We start from the raw sequence: 19,158 nt of genomic DNA on the forward strand, positions 1-19,158 counted from the left end.
GCTTTATTAGTAATCGTTTGGCCGCTGAATTAGACCTTCCAGTCATCAAAAAAGTTTCATTGAATATTGCGCCTTTTGCAACTGAGGTGATTGAGGGAGAATTTGATTTAGTAGCATGTCGGCTGAAAATAGGCTAGCAAGTCCTGAGGTTATGGTTGTTAGTTCATGATAAAGTAAATACGCCCATTCACAACATCGGGATGATGAATGTGAGAGAACATTTGCAACAGAAGGGTTACACACTTGCTGATCAAGAGGTTGAAAGTGATACCCTCGAGAATGTAGAGATTTTCATTGGAACCGATTATTATTTTAATAATTTTGTATATGGCTTAGAGAAATGTGATGGTATCAATTTATTTGTAACACCTAATGGGGTATCCCCTTGTGGGAAACTCCCAGGATCAGCTAGACAGAGCGTTTACACGTCCGCTGTGCGAACACTACGCGTGTGTAGAGTTCAAGGGAATGAACTTGACGTGGGTGAGTGATGGAGATCAGATACACTGGGCATTCAGCCTGGTGAGCAATTTACTGTTTTGCACCATGCTGCATTGCACCATGTTGTGAGCAGTGTTAAGCAAACCTCGCAAGGTTATATGGTTTGTTCTGCCATTCCATGATTGCGAGAGTCTGACTACCAATTACAAACATGCAATTGCTCACTTGAAATCATTAGGAGCTCGTTTCAGTTGTGACCCCGCGTACCGTCAGCAATATTCTGATGTGATTCAAACATATGTAGATAATGGGGTTCATTAGTAAAATAACAAGCCCAGTTATCGAGGGCTATTACATGCCTCACTTTGGGGTAGTTATGGAAAGCGCAACTACACTACTTCAAGTAGTGCTTTATGCTACTTCAAAGCAAAGTGATGGGCGGTCACTTACTGAGTGCCTGTATGCTGGCCCTAACGTAGTTGAAGTATTGTTTGATGTGTTTTTGAGATTCAGGTTCAAGCCTTATGCTATAACAGCAGATATTTCTAAGACGTTTCACTTCATTCCCTTAGACCCCAAAGTTGCAAAATACTGTATGTTCGTTTTCTGTGGTCAGAAGATTCATCCAACATTAGTACCTACAAAGTAGTAGTATTTGGAGTAACCTCGAGCCCCTACCTCTTGCAACAAGTCTTACAAACTCATCTGCAGCGGGAGGGTAGAGAAGAGCTCTTAAAGCACTTTTATGTTGATAATTTTCTCAAAACATATGACTCTGTAGAAAATATGAGGGAAGACAGTCCAAGTCAAAGCAGTTTTGGAGCGCGCTCACATGCCACTCAGGGGATGGGCTAGTAACAATGTGCAATATGATAACGAAGCTCATGTAGAAGAACCAGTAGAAATTCTGATTCTTGGAATGATTTGGAATCGTGAATCCAACACTTTGTCCCTTAAAGCATTCAAGGGAAAGGGAGTGATAAACAAAAAATGGGTGCCCACCGAAAGAAAGAGCCTGTCCTTAGTTGTATCCAACTTTGACCCTTTAGGTCGTGTTTCCCCATTTTTTGTATGAAGTAAAACTTTTTTGCAAGTTCTGAGGAACGAAAAAGTGGGTTTAGACGATGTGCTAACCCCTGAGAGAGCAGCAGAAACAAGAGAATACTTGCTGACTTTCAAGAGATAGATAACGTAAAATTCAAAAGGGGAGTAGTCTCAGAAAATTCAGAGTTACATGTGTTTTGCAATACTCCCATGAAAGCCCATGAAAGCCCACAACTAGACCTAATGGATTTACTTGTCAGGGCCAGACTAGCCAAGTATTAGGGGCGGAGGCGGCCTGTGCTGGTGTCGCAAAGGAGAGTTGTGTTTCAGTTTCCTAAGGGCACGCCTACCCACTTAAGAACCGTCACTGCCGTTCTGTAGGCTGCCGTCTTTGGGTCTGCTGCTTCTTCTTTTGCCAGGTCTTCATAGTCGATGCCGAGGTGAAGGGAATTGATTTCTACTCTCGACAGGGTTTTGGCTACTGGGTTCTTCCTGCCAGGGACGTAGTTGATGGTGCACCCGAATTCAGAGGTGGCAGTCAGGTGTCGCTGTTGCCTTGCAGACCATGCTAAGGGCTGGGGGTGCCGTTCACAATTTGCTCGAGTACTGCGCCACAGGTGATGTTGCTGGCATCCATTGTCAATCTGAGGTCAGCAGTGGGGTTGTGGTGAGTTAAAGTAGTGGCACTGGAGAGGGTTCTCTTTGTTGCAATGAATGCCTGTTGCTGCGGAGCCTCCCAGGTTAGTGTTTTTGGCTTGCCCTTCAGGATTGATGTCAGGGGGTACATAGTGCGGGCGACGTCTGGGATGAAACGTCAGTAGTAGTTTATCATCCCGAGAAACTCCTGAAGGGCCTTGATGGTTTGTGGTTTCACGAAATTCTGTATAGCTTTTACTTTAGAGGCCATGGGGCATACTCCTGCTGGGGATATCTCGTGCCTGAGGAAGTCTACTTTTTCTTTCCTGAAAATGCATTTTTCTTTCCTGAAAATGCATTTGTCAAATCTGATGACTAGTCCGCTCTCCTGCAGATGTTTCAGGACAGCGCGGACGTGGCAAAGGTGTTCCTCTGGGGACCTGGAGAAGATGAGGATGTCGTCGACATAGCAGACGCAGAAAGGCAGATCCCCCAAGATGGTGTCCATCAGGCGCTGAAGTGTGGCACCTGCGTTCCTGAGACCGAAGGTGGAATAGCAAAATGTATAAGTCCTGAAGGGCGTGATGATGGCGGTCTTTGGGACGTCATCGGGATGCACAGGGACTTGGAAGTATGACTTCAGGAGGTCCATCTTGGAGAAAATCTTCAGGTCTTCCATGTTTGGGAGGGGGTAGTGGTCTAGTGTTGTCAGTAAATTTAAGCGCTGATAGTCCCCACAGGGCCTCCATGAACCATCGAACTTCTTTACCATGTGGAGGGAAGATGCCCATGGGCTTGATTCTTTTTTACAGACACCCATTCATTCTATCTCTGCGAAGGCCCGTATGGCGTCTTGTAACTTTTGGGGGGACAGTCGTTGGAACTTGGCATGGCTTGGTGGGCCCATTGTGGTGATATGATGGAAGATGCCGTGCTTTGCTGAAGCCCTTGGTGACTGGCATAGCTCTGGTTTGAATACGTTCGGGGACTCCTGTAGGAGGGACGTGTAGCCATTGGGGGCTGGGGAGTAGATGGTGGGCATCTGATGGAGAGCTGACGGGAGTGGCATGTTCCTGTGTCGAGGAGGCGTTGTCTTCCGACATCGACCAGAGGTCCGTTGTGCCCTAGGAAGTCTGCACCCAGCAGCAGGAACTTAACCTCCGCCATGATGAAGGGCCAGTGGTATCTCTGTAGCCCAGAATGGAGATAGTCCAGGTCGTCGTGCCATATGTGTGGATGGGATTTCTGTTTGCTGCTATGAGGGCAGGTGTTGAGTCAGGTATCTTTTCTAAATCTTCCTCAGATGGCGGGAAGACTGACTTTATTGCTCCCATGTCTACCAGCAGGCGCCACTTCGAAATTTCTTCTCTGATGAAGAAACCTGTTGGTCGGGGGGAGTTGGATTTCGGGGCCACTGCTGTTACCTTGTGGCTGCTTTTGATGTTTATTTTTTGTGAAGGAACAGGGAGGTCTGCAGTTCCTGGCATTGGTACCGAATTTTCTCTGGAAGAAGCACCACGCCAGGTCTGACCATGTCCTGTGTTCCCTGAATGGTGTCTTCTTCCTGAATACGGCATTGATGTCTCCCTCGCTATCATCGTTCTCCTCCGTCAGGCTGCAGGTTCCCAGGGCAGCAGCTGCAAGGGCGGTGGCATGTTTCGAGGCCTCGATGGCCTCATGTATTTTCTGGGCAACGTCAACTAAGGCGTCCATGTCGAGGGCATCTGCGTCTTTTATCTGGCCCCCTAACTTCCTGAGGGAGGCACAGAAGGAAGATTGCTCTTGTTAAGTCTGCCTTCCTCTTCCTCCCGTTTTCGTCACGGTCTGGCAGTGTTACCAACCCCTGTAGTTTGTTCCACGCTTCCCTGGGTGATGCTTCTCCGAGGGACTGGGATAATATGTAGAGTGCACTCTGTGCTCTCTCATTCACGGGCATGGAGTAAGTTTGGATGAGCTTATCCTTCAAGGCCATGTATCTGACCTTGAACTGTTGCGCGTCAAGCCAGGGGGAGATCCTGTTGAACACTTCTTCTGGGAGCGTCGTCATGGTGACGTTGGATTTGATAGCACTGTCTGAGATGTGCGCCATGCAAAAGTGCACGTCTGCACGCAGGAACCATGATGCCGTGTTCTGCCACGAAAATGGAGGAAGTCTGACCACGTCTGGCTTTGTTGGCGAGAGGGGCATACAGATGATGCTCACGGGTTCGCAATGAAGTTCATCTTCCGACATCTTTACTACTCATGCAGCAAAATGTGGGAAAATGCGCCGTATTGAGTCTGTTAATGGTGCTGATTGTTCGAGTGGTCGAACAAAGTGCCAAAACATTCCCTTTTGGGTACGCCGTATTTAGTCCATTAATGGCACAGTTTCCACCAGGGAGGGAGCTATCAGAGGCCTAAACTTTGACACCGTAATTAGTCTGCTAAAGGCTCTCTGATGGTAGGCTGCTGCCGTTTTTTAGTCCGTGAATGGCTGGGCCAAAACCGCGCTACCTGTCCCTCCGGGGTCACCAGTGTGAGGTTCAAGAAATGTCAGAAGTGAAATACTGATTGTTTATTGTCCTTGACAGGTGTTTATAATGCGGAAAGCAGACGGAAAGGTAGCGGGCAACCTGAGGCCCCCCGCTGCGTCCATACAGAATTTGTGTTTGTTAACAGAGATAAAAAGACATATATAATGCATTATAGAACATGTAAAAGGCATATATATATATATCGGCAGAAAGGCCGTACAATGATGCATACAATGATATACATAAAGAACCTGAAATAATAACAAGTAACATACATGACGTTATTAATGTATATATGAGGAGCAAAACACAAGAATGGAGAGGCGATTTGACGCCCTTACTCCAGCATACATCAGCGGACTGTTATTAATCACGGCCTTGGCTTCCTTGATGAGGGTCCTCAGCTGCTCCTCTGAGAAGATGGTGCGTCGCAGTGAGGGTCCTCTTGACTACCCCCAACATCCTATCAAAGAAACCCCTCTTCCAGGGAGATTGCGGGGTCTGAACGCCACGGTATTGTTGTTGTATATCCTCGATGGAGTGCCATGGGTTGCAGCGAATCTTCAAAGTAATAGTATCCTTTATGGGGCAATAACACCAGCTGGCTTTTGCATGACTCATTGTTCAACAATCGATTAATAGAATGAATGATACCTTCTTTCAAAGTTAAATTGAACTGACAAATGAAATTATTAATGTGTTTAGGCACATGCACACCATTTTCCAAGTGATCACACATGGTTGGGAAATTGTGCCTTTGCTCAAGGCAAACTAATTTCAAAAATGGATCAGTACTACTATGCATGAACTTTAATACGTATTGCATTACTCTCGTCATATACATGAAATCCACCCTACTTCCCTCTAGGTTCCAGAGTTCGGCAGGTTCAGACAGGCTTCCTTCTTCACGCAATTCTCTAAGGGCAGCAGTTACGGAGATGTTGCTTAGGTCAGTTACAGCAGCTTTGCTTACAGGTGGCACCAGTTCTCCAGGCTGGCGTAGATAGTCAGGGCCTTCCTTCCAAAGGCAACTCCATTCCAATTCCTCAGAGCTCGCCCCCGGGTCAAGATGTCCTCCGGGTCACAGTTGTTGGGGACATACTATAGACCAACTCCACACTCCTGCTGAATAGAGTTAATCTCCACAACCCTATTCGAAATTAATGTATTCTTCTTTTCCTCCCTGCTGTCTACCCAGGCCATGGCAACTTTGCTGTCTGTTCACACAGTTACATTCTGAATGTCTAACAGTCTGCTTAAATGCTTGCCTAACCTGAACCCCAAAGTTAAGCCTAGCAATTCTAGTTTGGGAATGGTTAATTTAGCCTGCTTCCTAGAGTCACCCTCATTTTAGACGTCATGATGTTACTTTCCCCTTCTTCCCTTTGTATGTATGTTACGGCTCCATACACCTTGCTAGAGGTATCAGTAAACACATGCAGCTCACAATTCCCCCCCTGACTCCCCATTTAAACTTTAGCTCATGAATCGATCTGAACTGTTCCAATATCTTTTTAGCTTTCTCTTGGCACTACACAATTTACAATTTACTTTACTGGTACAAGTCTTACTGCTTTGGCCTTTAGTGAAACAATTAAAACAACGTTATGATATGACTAGTTGTCATTTCTTCGCGGTGGCGTTAGGATACTTGGTACAATTAAAGGGTGAATGATTTCCATTACAAAATGGACATGCTTTGTTACGTGAAGCATTTGAGTCTAACACAGGATTCTGACTTCTGTTATCTAGACTTTTCCCCCTCTGAAGGGCATCGTCTTCCGTGCTACGAATAAGGAAATCAAGTGCAGTGAACAATTCATTTAGATCAAAATCACACTTTCAAATACGCAACAGCTTTCTGATAAACTCGCCCCTGACACAATTTTTGACAAATTAGGCTCAATAGCATTTCTTGGTCTAATACAGACCCACTCAGTCTCTTGATTTGCTCAATCAGTACAGTCAGTTCAATACAGAAGGCTTTCAATTCCTTACAATTACATTTCGGCACAAAAAGATCAGCTAACCGTTGTAGTGATCAACCTGACTCTTTCAATGAACACCCACCTTGAGTCTATCCCACACGGTATCTGCTGATTCCCTAGCTAAATCATTCCCCCCGAAATACACAATAGCCAAATTATACCACCTGTTCCAGAAGGGAAGCTCATAGATTCTAGGCTAGCTATCAGGCCTCTGGGCTTACGATAAATTTCAATTTCTATGTCCTCATTCTCGGGCAAATGGGGTCACAACTGTGAGTGCCCTACCACCAAAACTCTGAATACCATGCCTCGCCCAGCCTCCCACAGGTGACTAGCACTTGGGTTGATCCAGTCGAAAGACCACTAAAATGTTGGGAATTTCCTCAACAGACATCACTTTATTTTCGTTGTTCCGATAGACTGCACGATCAACCCACGAACTATGAAAGTGACTTAGGCCCCATGCAAGGATAAACGAGTCACGTACCAGGTTTTCCCAATTTATTAAAAAAATAAAACCATCTCAGTCATCACCCTTGTATAACAATCACACAAAACCCCCCAAAAAAATGCACTAATGAACTTACAATCTCTGTACCTGCAACACGAAACACATGGGTTACACAATTGCCCTCAACTTCAAAGAAACCTCTGGAATTTAACCACAACTAACACAACGCCACCGCAGTATACAAACGCCCAAACAGTTATTTTTACACAATCGTTCTCACTTCAACTACACAGGAGCACTCACAGCTGCTAACTTTACATAAACCTTTGGGAGCCCAACCCGTCTGTCACGAACAGGATCTCTGGAACGACAAGACCGAGACCAGCCTGCGACAGTCTCACTTCCCTGTCCAGGCAGTTGCTAATTGGGTTAACTCACTTTTAGTTACTCGGGCTTAAGAACCCCAAACTCACAACAAATCACTCAAACAAGCAACAAGACGAAACAAGACGTTGCATACTGCGGCTGTGCATGCATTTCAGCCAAATGTGCAATAACAATCGTGTTTATGATGTGCTTTGTCTAGTAAGTTTGTGAGAGAGGTGCAAAATAATGAGCAGGAAGACAAGTACTGCTGGTTTATTGTTGAAGCGACCCACTTATAAGGCAGCGTGCAGACGTCTGCGTATAACGCAGAGACCGCGGGTACAAAGATTTACAGGTGACCTGAGGAAAAACTATTTCTCTACAAAAAACAGGACAGGTACACTTGGCAAGAAAAGTGAAGATACAGTTTTCTTTAGATTTCGTTCATCGAATTTTAATTTTTTTCTTACAGAAAACACATAATCTCGGTAAATTTACTCTAGAATATGAAAATACAATGCAAATTATATCATATATGTTAAATTTGCAAAACAAAAACGTTCAGATACTTAAAAACACCATGCATGTCCGAAGCAATCAGAATTTCTCAGATGACTTCGTTCATAGAGATCTAAAAGATAGTGTGTGGATATCTCCGTGTAGTACTGTTTATCAGAACGGCAATATTTACTCGTTTTCATTATGAACAGGCTTATTATTGCATCATCATACGAGGTAATGATAATTTCCTTAATTTTAACAGAGTCATATTTGTATTTCACGGTGTTAAAGGTCAGCTGGAATTAATGGCAGTAAATGTTGTGACAGCTAGGCAGGTTGACCCAATCTATTTAAATCCGCAAGAGCGTTCTCTATGATGTGCGGAGTACCGCGATAACTTTGGCAGGAAAACACAAGTAACTGGATGTTTCTTAACGTTGCCATAGTCTCTCTCTCTCTCTCTCTCTCTCTCTCCATTGCTAAAACATACTGTACAAATATAGTATCGCTCAATCTCAAAAAGCAAAAAAATAATGAAATGAGTAGCTCTACATGTAGGCCTAGGCTTACACAACAGCAAATCTCTCTCTCTCTCTCTCTCTCTCTCTCTCTCTCTCTCTCTCTCCTCTCCATTGCTAAAACATACTATACAAATATAGTATCGATCAATCTCTAAAAGAAAAAAAATAATGAAATGAGTAGCTCTACATATAGGCCTAGGCTTACACAACAGCAGCTCTCTCTCTCTCTCTCTCTCTCTCTCTCTCATCATAACATTGCATTCGTTCCTTTATTGTTCCCCAAGTTTTCCGTTGGACATAGTTCAAATTTAACTCTTGATTTCATTATGGAAGATCCCGTTTCCAATTATGCAAGCATTCCCTTCATTGTGGTGTCATAAATTCATATGTGCAAGGTTAGCCTACTTCGTAGGTTATGTGGAAAAATGTTTATTTTGCTCAGAACTGTCGCTGCAAATTACAACTTGAACGAATACTGTAAAAAATCTTACTACTGCATTTAAGTATCAATGATTTCAGAACCGTAGAATATGATTGAAAGTTTTAGGAGGTCAAGCAAAAAACACACACAATAAGACTGAAGCTCCTCCCCTTTCTAAAGTTGCCAGATGTCTCATTATTTAGCAATACATATCCGAAGATTTAAGAAAACTGTATCCTCACTTTTCTTGCCGAGTGTACATACAGAAAACATAATGATTAACAATGTCCGGTCTGATATAAAAATACTCTTGTTACATATACATAATGCATGGTCACTTGAACAGACAATAAAATATACAATTCATAATGATGATAATAATTTGTGTTCGTCCGACCCTAGGTCGAATGTGAAGGCACCGCAGAAAAAGAGATGTTCATTACAGAGAACGAGTTGAGCGGGGACTTTATAACACTCCCCCCAAGACGTAGGTAACGTCTGATCAAAGCAAGTATCTGCTGGGGAGGCGGAGGGGGCCCTGCTTTCTCGATGTCAACTAGATGGGGTGGTCGCCTTCCCCGGCGCCCTCTGGAGCAGTGTGTTGGGGTGCCCCCGTCTGGTTTCGGGGTTTTCTGGAGACGCCCACGACGTTTTCCTGAGCATGGGGCTAGCTGGGGTTGCTATCTCCCCTGCGAGAAGCTTTGGGAACCACCTCCGACGTCCTCCTCCAGGAATGCGGGCTTTAGGCGGTCTATCGATACCCAGTCTTCCCCTTCCGTGGACAGCTACCCGGAATGCCTTTTGTTCCTCTTGAGCACAAGGAAAGGTCCTCTGTAGGGCCTGGTTAAGGGTGGTCGCACGGCATCGTCCCTGACGAAGACGTGGGTGGCGGAGGACAGACCGGGGAGGCATGAAGGGGGACGTCCTATCGGTGTATGTCCTCTGGCAGTGGGCGAACTTCTCAACCCTGTCACGGAGCCTCTGCGTTGCTATGTCATCCTTGTCTTCTGCAATGAGTTCCCCGGGACTACCAGGGTCTCCCTGTAGACTTTTTCTGCCGAGGAGGGGTCGCCATTGACTCTGGGGGCGGTTCTCAATCCGAGGAGGACCCAGGGCAGCTGGTACTTCCAATTCTCGGAGGTGCAACGAGCCATGAGGGACGCCTTCAGGGACCTGTGGAACCCTTCCACCATTCCGTTGCCTGCGGAGTTGTAGGTGGTGGTGCTGTGGTGAGTGGTCCCCAGCAGGCGTGCCAGGGCGGTCCACAGCTCAGATAGGAAAGCGGGACCTCTGTTTGTCGTTATATGGTCTGGGACACCGAACCAGCTGATCCAGCTGGAGAGGAGGGCTTCTGCACACGCACTGGAGGTGGCTTCTTCCATGGGCGTAGGTTCAGGCCACCTGGTGGAGCAGTCGACGACTGTTAGAAGGTATCTTGCTCCTCCTGATGGGGGAAGAGGACCCATCATGTCGACGTGGATGTACCCAAAACATCTTCTTGGCTGGGGAAACTCGCCCATGGTCACTTGAACAGACAATAAAATATACAATTCATAATAATGAGAATAATTTGTGTTCGTCCGACCCTAGGTCGAATGTGAAGGCACTGCAGAAAATGGGATGTTCATTACAGAGAACACATTGAGTGGGGACTTTACAAGTTCCCACCATTCTGTCAGCCCCGTAGAATCGGCGGGAGTTTGTAGCGGAAAAAAACCTGTGCACTGAACTTTTTCGCAACAACGCCCCTCAGGGAGATCAACAAGTCGCCATCTCAGCTCCGTGTAGATTGTGAAGGGCGTGCCCTCCAGGAGGAACTTGAAGTGCCGGACTGCATGGTACACAGTACAGAGTTCCCTGTTGAAGGTGCTGTAGCGGGCCTCTGCGGGGTTGAACTTCTTGCTGAAGGCGATGGGCTGGGGGCCGCCGTTGATGACCTGTTCCAGGACAGCACCACAGGCGACGTTGCTGGCATCCGTTGTCAGCTGGAGGGGGGCGCTGGGATCCTGGTGGGCCAAGGTGGTTGCCTTGGCGAGGGTGGCCTTCGTCAGGGAGAAGGCCTGCTGCTGGCTGGGTCCCCACAACAAGGATTTTGGTGGCCTTTCAGGGTCTCCGTTAGAGGGGCTGTGGTGTGTGCGATCCCGGGGATGAACCTCCTGTAGTAGTTCACCATCCCGAGAAACTCTTGGACGGCCTTGACGGAGGTGGGGACGGGAACCTGGTGACGGCTGACACTTTGGATGTGAGTGGACGGACGCCATCTGGGGATACCTCGTGGCCCAGGATGTCGGCTTTCTGTACTTCGAAGGTGCATTGGTCGAAACGTACGGCGAGGCCGTTCTCCTGCAGGCACTGTAGGACTGCCCAGATGTGTTTCTGGTGCTCCTTGTGGGACCTGGAAAATATAAGGATATCATCTACGTAGCAGATGCAGAACTTTAGGTCCCCCAGGATGCTGTCCATGAGCCGCTGGAAAGTCGCTCCAGCGTTCTTCAGGCCAAATGTAGAGAAGGCGAACACGTAGGACCTGAAAGGCGTGATGATGGCAGTCTTTGGTATGTCCTCTGGTGCGACTGCTACCTGAAAATAGGATTTCAAGAGATCCAATTTAGTAAATATTTTGGCCCTGTGGAAGGAGGCCGTGAGGTCCTGCATGTTCGGCAGGGGATAATGGTCAGGTTCCATTACGAGGTTGAGCCGCCTGTAGTAGCTGCACGGTCTCCAGGAGCCGTCCGGTTTCTGCAGGGAACTCTGTCAGCAGCTGTGAGTACTGGTGGGGGGCTGCGGAGCAGATGGTGGGCGCTTGGATCCCGTTGCCAACGGGAGGGACTGGCAGGAGTCTGTATCGAGGAGGCGCTTCCGAAGTGTGCCAGGAAATCCGCACCCAGGAGTGGGTTCCTATTGTCCGCAACGACGAAGTCCCAGGAGTACCTCCAGCCAAGGATGGAGATCAACAGGGGCCTGGTTCCGTAGGAGAGGATGGGGGACCCGTTGGTGGCCTTCAGGGAGGCAGCCGGGTCTGGTTCTTGCATGCGGTCCTCTCTACATGCAGGGAAGAGTGATCTAACGGCCCCCGTGTCGACCAGCATCATCCTGCTGGAGGCGGTGTCGCGGACGTAGAAGCCTACTGGTTCTGGGCCCCTGGGTTCTGCTGCCATGGCTGCTTGTCCTGCTGGCTGCTGCCTCCCCTGTTTTTTGAATGGGCGAATGAACAGGGCGGCAGGCAGTTCTGGGCATCCTTGCCAAACCGCCTGTGGTAGTGGCAAAGACCTGGGGAATTCCATCTGCTGGGAGGCGATGGTCGCCTCCTGGTGACGGTGTTGACCTCTTGCTCTGTGCCCTCCTGCTGGATGGTGCTGACTGGGAGTGTGGGCGCTGGTACCCACTTTGTTTCCTTCACGGAGTCCATCAAGTGCTGTGCTGTGTGAATCAGGGCTTCAAGGGGCATTGCGTAGGGCTCAGGGATTTGTGTGCGGACCTCCGGGAGGAGCTGACGGAGGAGGAGCTCCTGCGACAAGCTTATTTCGCGCTTTTTTACTGCCGCCAGTGTCTGGGAGGGTGAGGAGGTCTTAGATCATAACCCATGACTCCACGACGCTCTGATCCCGCTGCGGGTTGATGGCGAGGTCGAGGGCGCGGGCGGCCCGCTCAGCAACCAGCATGGAGCATGTCTCGAGGAGGGTTTTCTTCAGGAGGTGGTAGGTAAGGGGGCATGCGTCAGACTCCCACGGGACGAGCTTCCTGTAGATCTCCTTCGGCAGGGCATTGAGTACTATATCTGCCTGCAGCACCTCATTGTTAAGATCCGCAATCCTGAACTGGCTCTCGACCCTGTAGAGCCACGCCGACGGATTCCCCTACGTGAAAGGCGGCAGCTTTATGGACAGGGTGGCCCTTGATTGTCCCGCCGGGCTGGGGAGAGTGCGGGGCACAGGCAGGGGTGTGGAGGAGCGTGAGGGCCTCGGCACGGGGACGGGCGCGGGTGATATGGGAGGGAGGTAGACCTCCGAATCCGCAAGGTCAGCGGTTAACTGAACGATGGAAGGGATGTCCGCGTCCATACTCGCTCTTTGCCCTCTTAAATGGAGTAGGGTACTCGCGTCAAAACGCACCTAGGAGCGCGCCGTGTGAGTCCGCTAATGACGCTGGTGATTTTGCTGACGAGAGTCAGCACGCCCAAACGCTGGTTCTGCGCCGTGATTAGTCCGCTAAGGGCGTGAGTAAGCTCCTGAAGCCAAGACTGAGTCGCCTATGGGTCCGTTAATGGCTTCGGGAACCACTCCGGGATCACCACTTTAAGAGGTGCAAAAGAAATGAGCAGGTAAAAAGTGAACTGCTGATTTATTCATGATCCAGGAGGTTTATATAGCGGCAGACTGGCATCGCGCTGCGGAAAGCAATGGAAGCAAGGGTGACCTGAGGTCGATAACAATTAACAATAAAATACAGCGAACGAGTACAATTTACAATGTGAAAATAGACAGAATAAAAGTTGAATACAATCTTGATGCCTGCGAAAGAAGAAATACACGGTACATAAATTGAGGACAGATAAATAATTACATACATAGTTTAAATGATTGGATTTACGTGACCTGGCCCGTCAGGTGTGACGCATTGTAGATACAAAGAAAATGGGCCGTCACCAAAGAAAACTTGCTCAGCAGGGACTTTACAAATAGCATGATCAACAGAGACTGTACAAATGACTTTACATGGTTGAGGAAGTAACATGGACATCTATGAACTTAGAAAATTCATCTATAATCAAAAGAAAATACTGATTATCCACAGGTCCACTATAATCTGTGTAATCTAGACCACTCTTTACCAGGTAATGGCCAAGAAAGAACAAAAACCTGATTAGGTTAGTAATTAATATAACAAATATGACAACTCTGTAATCTCCGCCATATCTTAATCAATCTTAGGCCACCAGACCCAATTCCTAGCTTCTGCTTTCATGAAATTTATACCATTATGACCACTATGTAAGTGATCCAGTACTTTACACCTCATTAGAATGGGTATGACAATCCTTTTTCTATACAGTACTACTTCATCACATAAATAAAGATAAGTTTTCACGGGGCCATACTCAGACAATCTTGGATCCCCTTTAGACGAACCAAACTTAACGCACTGAATGATTTGATTTAAAACGTCATCCCTTCTAGTACACGTAACAATAGCCTATGTTGTTGTTTGAATAGGAGCCTTGGTGATTATAGTAGACATATTTATTATGGAGAGAAGGATATACGCATAGGCTATTCATGAACATGCCTTTTGCACGCCATTCCAGTGCTCTGTTTACATCGGAGTTATAATGTTCTCGTTACATGTTTTTTAAGTACAACACATGGTCAGTTGAAGTACGGTATCTTAACATGATACATGTGTTACATTCCCCTTACTTTAATGAAAAGAATAATAAAAAAAAAAAAATCAGATTCACAAATAAAAAACAACAGGTTTCTTTACAACTCGACCTGAGCGTGTAATATAATCTGGGGATGTATTTGAGTCACATAACTTATTGGTACTTGAGGCACATTTGTATGGCCAATGTGTTGAGTTCCTGAAGTCTGGTCATTAATGTTAGGATTCATGAAGCTTTGATCATTCTCATGATCAGGGACTGACAATGAAACATGTTTATGCTGAGGTTCAACACTACTTCTCAAATGATCTCTATTTCTCCTTAATGTTTGACCTTCAGGTGTCCTCAACAAATAGGACCTTGATACCTCACACTTACTAATTACTTTTGCAACTTCCTATTTACCTGAATGAGCATTTTGGATACAAACATTTTGTCCAGGCAAAAGTGGTGGTAGCATATGGGATTGTCTGTCATGATACATTTTCTGAATGTTCTATCTATTTTGCAACTCATTTCTTATATTTTCATTATCAACACCTGGATATCTGTGATTATGGTTTTTCTCTAACATGTTATTCTTGAGCTTTCTGTTCATAAGAATTTGTCCTGGACTAGGTAACATTATTCAATGGAGTGGTACGAATAAATAGCAAAGCTAAGTCTACATCCTTTTTGTCTTGCTTGGCTTTCTGGAAAAACATTTTTACAAAACCATTAGATTGAGAGTAATGTGGAGAGGACGTGATATGGGCAAAACACCGCTCTTTAGTAAAGGTTTTATACTGACACGGAGAGAACTGGGGACCATTATTACTGATAACCTTACAGGTAAACTGCCTGGATCATGAATAAATCAGCAGTTCACTTTTTACCTGCTCGTTTCTGTTGCACCTCTTAAAACCATATCAAATGTTACTATTGAGTTGCTTAGGAAAACTTTTTCTAATTATGGTAATCCAGATGAAATTGTTTAGTTTCTCAAGAGATTGAGGCTTTTTATAAGAAAAATGGTGCATGTCTTATAACTCCTGCACCATTTAATCCTTCATCAAATGGAATAGCTGAGCAAGCTGTAGGACTTTTAAAGAAGGATTGAAGAAGTTTAAGAGTGGATCTTTAAACACTACGCTTTGTAGATTCTTGTACAATTGTAGAAAAAGTTCACATTCCAGCACTGGAAAGTCACCTGCAGACCTATTGTTTGGTCGGTCCTTTAAAACAACCATTGAATCAGTTAAGGTCCATTCTAAGAGAAAGAGAGATTTTGAAGTTTTGTCAAAGAAACTGTTCTCTGAAAAATCCTAAGTATAATGTTGGAGATGCAGTGTTACAGGGTTACAGGAAAAATTTCAGAAGTTTTAGGAGTAAGAAATTATCTTGTGCAAGTTCATAATTTTGGAAATATGTTCTGGAAGAGACACCATGACCAGTAATAATGCCTGGATTTACTAGTAACGTATTAATCCAACTAAGGATCCTTTCCCACATGTTTCTTCTAGTAGTGTAGATGAATCTTATAACGAAAATCTACCTGCAGCCTCAGAAGGTTGTGTAGAATCTTCTGATAATGATGTACCATGTAGGTCTACTGTTCAAAAGAATGAGAAGGACGAATCATGTGTGCCCCATACTCCAGCTTTAAGGAGATCAAGCGGAGTTGTTAAACCCCCTGATAGACTGAATTTGTGAAGATTAATTTTTTGTGCATGATTGGTTTTCTTGATGCTTACTGTTTAGTTTTATGTCTTATCTTGGGGGAAGGGACTGTTATGTATTAAGCCTTGCATATCATATTGCGCATGTTGAAGCTCTGCTTATGACTGGTGCACTGTGGGTTGTAACTTGTTGTGGTGTGGGGGACTGGAGAAGCCCCACCGATTTTGTAACAAGACACAACAGCACTATAACCGTTAAAGCCAACGTTTAGCCATCTGTATTCTTAACCTTCTATCTAGGGCCACCAACCAGTACCAACGTCATGATTTCGGCCCGAGTACGCCGACTCCAGTCAAAAACGATGACATAGTCTTGGTAAAAAAGATCGACCGACGTCGTAAATTCTGGCGTCTCGGAAGAATTATGCAACACTAGCCTGGAGAGGATATGTCGCTCGTTCAGCGAAAGTTTCGTGTGAAGGTGAAGAATGTCCCGTGCCGATCGAACACATTATCATGCTAGAGGTGAATGACCGACTGTGGTGTGTCAAATGAAGTGACTAACGAGGACGAACCCGTAAGTGTTGAACTAAATATTGATCGTACTAATTGCTCATGAGTTTGAGACCCATGAACAGAATGAATTGAGTGTTGACAAAGTTAGGGTAGGGGTACACCCAAAAGGAAAACTGTTCTCCCCCAAAGAGAGAAAATGAAATATTGGCTCAGAGAGGGTAAACTATAAAAGTTTTGAGTGTTTTGTATAAACATCGTTCCTTGAGGAGGAACGATATGGAACTATCATGAGAAGGTCCAGGGACTATCATAGTTAGGTAATTTGATAGTTTTGCGTGCTACCGAGAGAGATGAGCACCACTGTGACGCTTGTTTGTATTACGTTGTGGCCCGAGGTAGAGGGTAAATAATACAGTTGGCTAACCGTTGGTTTTAATGGTTATATCTTGCTACCAGTCACGCTTACGACATTATATATTTTAACTTGTAACGGATAGTAATTACGTTAAACATCTTTCCCCTTCTCAATCATTAATCATAACTAAGCTATTGCCAAGCCAATAAAGCAGGAAGTGAGATCTAAGCTAAAGTTGTGAGCGAATAAAAAGTCACACACTCTGAAACCCTCTTCCTCTTCCTCCCCTCCAGTGCTGCCAGCGCTTGAAAATTTTTTCAAGATCTTGAAAAATTAACCATGGTCTTGAAAGCTTCAAAAAAAAAAATTTAAAATCCCGGAAAACTTGAAAAATCTATACCGAATAACATAAAATTCCCATAAAATGAGAGAGAGAGAGAGGGGGGGGGTGCTCTGATGCGTCGCGTACAATACACGTAACACATCACAGCTGACAGCAGTGCTGCCAGGTACAGGGAAATTTCCCTGTTTTAGGGAAATTCAGTCGGCTACAGGGAAACAGAGAAGAAATTTGAAAATACATCAAAAACAGGGAAATTTCAGAAAACTAACAGAGAAAATATAGGGAAATTTGGAAAATCTAGGTTTAAGTTATTATTTTCGTTTGAAATATGAAAAATATAGCTTTTTTATCATTCTCGTTTGGAATTTGAAAAATATAGCTTTTTATTATTTTCGTTTGAAATATGAAAAATATAGCTTTTTTATTATTTTCGTTTGAAATATGAAAAATATAGCTTTTAAGTTACTATTTTGCGTTATGTGGCGAGAGAGAGAGAGAGAGAGAGAGAGAGAGAGAGAGGCAAGCACACTCATGAAAAATATAACTTTTTTATCATTTTCGTTTGGAATGAAATCCAAAACGAGAAATTCACTGAGCACCGAGACATTAAATGGCATGCTACATGCTAAGAAACCTCTGAAAACATGGTAATAACACGTGCCCAACTGAGACTGATGACCGATGATATATACAAAAAAGATCAACAATAAGGTAAGTAACTAGTTTAGCTATATATATATATATATATATATATATATATATATATATATATATATATATATATATATATATATTCCTTGGTCCATTCTGTACTATTATTTTCTTTTTTTTTTGTTATATATATATATACATATATATATATGTATATATATATATAATATATATATATATGTATATATATATATATTTATATATATATATATATATATATATATATATATATATATATATATATATATATATATATAAACAGGAAATTTTGTGACAAACAGGGAAATTTAATCAGGCAATTTAGGGAAATTTTAACAGCTAGACCTGGCAGCACTGGCTGACAGTGTAAACACACCCAACAAACAGACAACACTTCAGCAGCTGCTCCTCTGTTCTATGCTTCTGTTCTTCAGTGAGTTCAGTCTGCTTTGCTTTGCTTGTGAGTGGCACTGGAGTGAGGCTGAGTGTGCTATTCGAGGTGTATAGTGTTGAGTCATTTACCATTTTGAGACTGGTAAAAATTGCCACAGTGAAAGGGGTGTAGCTACTTGTAAATAAATCAGCATAATGATTCTTGTTTAGCTTCCACTGGAATAGAAATTGATCAAGGTTATCAGAAATAAATAGGCTGGTTAGGTTGATTCACGGGGTTAGCTATTTTTTTAGCACATTATACTAGTCTTTTGGCCAAGGTAACTAACTATTAGCTATATAAGTGTAGCACACATTTAAAGGTAAGCCAGTAAACTTTTGATAATGCAGAAATAAATCAAGCAGATGAAAATAGTAACTTGTGGTGGCGCTGTTATCAATTGTATTTAGATTCATATTCATGTTAATTAATTCCATCATCCATTACTCAGACATTTTTCGTCTGTAAATTTTCATTATTGCTAATCTGTAAATTTCCATTTCATACTCACCCACCACCCATTTAATGGAATTTATATAATGACGCCACCACAGGCTTGTTTCGTCACAATCAGCTGATTGGTGACGAAACGACCTTGCCACGTTGTTTGTTTTGTATATTAATCTTTTGTAAGTATATTTACCTATTGTTTTTTCTTGAATTTTAGGAATCTAAATTTGATAGGACTATTTTATGCCTCAGCAAATCTTATTTATGCACATGTAACCTTCTGATCTATTTATATATTTTTAAATAGCTTGAACAACTGATATATTAACAACTTATGTGTGACCAAATAACTTTAACCTCCGAAGGACATTACTCTCATAATTAAGGTATAAATAATATCCAATTTAATTTGTTCTTTCTAGTCAAATAAATTTAAGTTTAAGTT

At 44.1% G+C, this 19,158-nt stretch overlaps 1 protein-coding gene across 1 annotated transcript in view; it reads left to right on the plus strand.

Annotated features, from left to right (window-relative positions):
• LOC136830834 (DNA-binding protein SMUBP-2-like) overlaps positions 1-19,158 on the plus strand; it is a 713,243-nt gene that overhangs the window by 49,466 nt on the left and 644,619 nt on the right. The window lies entirely within an intron of this gene.

The sequence above is a fragment of the Macrobrachium rosenbergii genome, chromosome 47, assembly GCF_040412425.1.
Source record: "Macrobrachium rosenbergii isolate ZJJX-2024 chromosome 47, ASM4041242v1, whole genome shotgun sequence".
In the NCBI taxonomy this organism is placed as follows: domain Eukaryota; kingdom Metazoa; phylum Arthropoda; class Malacostraca; order Decapoda; family Palaemonidae; genus Macrobrachium; species Macrobrachium rosenbergii.